General features: G+C 26.1%; 1 protein-coding gene across 1 annotated transcript in view; it reads left to right on the top strand.

Annotated features, from left to right (window-relative positions):
• The window catches only part of LOC107606708, a 9,992-nt gene that overhangs the window by 2,830 nt on the left and 4,116 nt on the right, over positions 1 to 3,046 (top strand). The gene's annotated exons all lie outside the window — the stretch shown is intronic.

Below are 3,046 nucleotides of genomic sequence, written 5' to 3'. Positions count from 1 at the left end.
TTATTTAAATAAAAAAACTTTCAGCTCACGATAATTATTAGTGGAATACTAAATGCACTTTTATTGGCTATCATTTGGAATTCTCTTCCTTCTGCTACCCTAACTGTATTCTGACACATCAATGTGCCTATTATAGAGAGGGGGTTGGTCTAATTTGACCCAATAATTAAAGGCTATTATATATAATTAATACTTGAAAATAATTGTATATCAAACTAAGTGTAAAGTAATAATTAATGTCCTCCTAAGCAATAAGCAATGACTATGACTTTCGCATACACTGACATACATATATAAATGAACCATTATTGGACCAATCAATAATAACTATATCATCAAGAAGCTAAGGCACATTCCATAAAGTTACTTCTAAGGCCATTGCTTCAACAATTTGGTTTATTAAATTTAAATATAGAATGCCCTACAAGGTTTAATTTATTGAGTAATGGCTTCAGATGATGAATGAGATGGAAACCGTCCTTTGTTTATGAACCAAGCAATTTGCGCACAATGAAAAGGGGACCAGCATAACCCAGACAACTGATCCCATAATGTTGAACAAAATAAAAGAATATTTGTTATTTATTTAGATATTATCAGCAGCAAGAATCCAGGAATTTAAATTCAGACCTAATATGTTCCAAAAAAGAAATTTGAGACAAAATAAAATCTTTTTGTTATCACCGGAAAAATGATTTTTTTTTTCTCACTAAGTTTTAGAAATTCTCCCATATATACCTATAATGTCCCAAGAGCAGTGACGTGGCTTGAGTTTATAGGTAGTGTTTGTTTACTGATACAATGGTATATTCAATATTTGTTTGTAAGACATAAATTTATTTATGAAAAATACCATTAAAGATACGTAATTTGTACTTTTTAAAACAATGAGACACAAATTTTAAAAAAAAGACAAAAATTATACAAATTATTTGAATAATTTTACTCTTAATAATTTATAAAATTTCTAAATCTTTTCTCTTTTTATTTTATTCTCTCCCACTTTATCATTTTCAAGAATTCTCACTTCCTCCATCTCTTTTATCCATATCAAGATCTTTCGTTGTTGTTATTGTCATCGCCATTATCATCATTATTGTGACTTTTTTCCTTTTTCTATTCTTCGTCTTCATCTTTCTCTCTTTCAGAGAATAACTACATTCTTTTATTTGTTTTTGGGTAGAATTTGCGTCTTCCTCGTTCACCGGTCCTCTTTGTCATTGCCACCTTTGCAAAAATCGTGCCGAATCCTCTTTTTCGTGTCGTGTCTACCTTCGTTTATGCCTAAGATTTTTTATTAAAATCTCTGCTTTATCAGTTTGCATCTATCATCGTCTTTAATATCATTAACTTTTAGATTTGTCTTTCTACTTCTCATTCTCTTGACCTCTTTTTTGTCTCTATTCATGTCGTCGTCTTCTTCTACCTCCATCTATCTCTATTTTCTACTGCGCCTCCTTTTTTTTATTCTCTACTTAATAAAAAAAAAAAAAAAAATGATTGTATATTTAATTTTTTATTTATTTAAATTTTAATTAATATTTATTAGATATTGTGTTGTTTTGTTTGTTGAATATTTTTTTTTTTATTTTAAGAGTTATTAACGGTGCTAGAAAAGTGGTGGTTGTTGTTTAAATAAATATAATCAGTATTTATTTAATTATCACAAATAAACTAAAGATATTGTAGGTGAAAAAACATTAAAAAGGTTACCTTGATATACGTAATCTTTTAAACAAAATATCATAACAAAATCTTTTTGAATGATACATAAATAATTGAAACGGATTGGATATTTTTTGAAAAAAGGTCCATGTTCATAATTTTAAACATTTATTACATTTTATCTTCTTTAATCACGACTAATTAAAATGTTACACACATAGAAGAGACAATTACGTAAATACCTTTGAATTTGGATACACAATAAAAATATGAAATTCTACAATATATCAATGGCATGGGAACTCGTTATTAACAAAGGATGATTAAATATATCTTTTTATAAATGTTGTTTGCACGCATGGAAAACGGTTGTGAAGGATTCTATATATCCACCAATATCCAATAATATATAAATAATATTTGGACACGTAAAACAATCTATATCCCTTTCTATGTAGCTAAATTGTTAGGGTGGATGAAAATTATCCACAAAGGTAGTTTTCACTTTGACTGAACTTTCAAATAATATATATGATACTAGATATTTCCGGTATTGGAAAGATTTACGATCCACAATGTATGGTTCTTTTTATCTTAAACAACTATAAAGTTCTAATGTCATATCTGATCTCATCCGTTTTTAGCATGATTGATTAGTCAAACAAAAAGGATGATTTATCTATTTGAAAGTACATTATTAATGGTCAACAATAAAGTTTCGGCTTTGGATTTAGGTTTAATTATTCTGTTAATTTCTATAGTTTTACGAAATTTTTAATTAGGTTTTTATATTTTTTTTTAATTAAATTTTTGTACTAATTTTTTTTAATTGAGTTTTTACATTTTTTTATTTTTTTATTTGAATTTCTGCATTAATATTTTTTTAATTGGATCTTTATATAATGAAGTTAATTACTACTAAGAGGGACCTAATTGAAAAAAAAAATTTGGTAGAGAGACCCAATTAAAAAAAAAGTATAAAAATCTAATTAAAAATTTTATGAAATTATAAGGATCAATAGAGTAATTAAACCTTGAATTTATACATACTAGGTATGAGAAATTTAAATAACTTTTCTTTAAGAAAATTTCAAGTGATGAGTAATTATTGTTTCTTTTTTTACTTGTTTCAATGGGAATAGAATCAGAGAGTTATGAGTTTGATGAGCTTTGGTTTATATTACATATTTACCCCAAGTCTTATATATAATATATGAAAGAGGCTATTGTCACACCTTTTTTAAAGCAAATAAAGTCCCACCCGTACTACTTTAATTTATTGAATAATTTAATTTGTATATAATGAAAATTTCTTCTTTTTATTTTTAATTCATATGAAAAAAAGTTTAAATAAGCTTTTAGTTTAATAAATTTGAACTGT

The sequence above is a fragment of the Arachis ipaensis genome, chromosome B07, assembly GCF_000816755.2.
Source record: "Arachis ipaensis cultivar K30076 chromosome B07, Araip1.1, whole genome shotgun sequence".
NCBI classification, from domain to species: domain Eukaryota; kingdom Viridiplantae; phylum Streptophyta; class Magnoliopsida; order Fabales; family Fabaceae; genus Arachis; species Arachis ipaensis.
The sequence above is the reverse complement of the archived record's forward strand: the minus strand, read 5'-3'. Positions and strand labels throughout refer to the sequence as shown.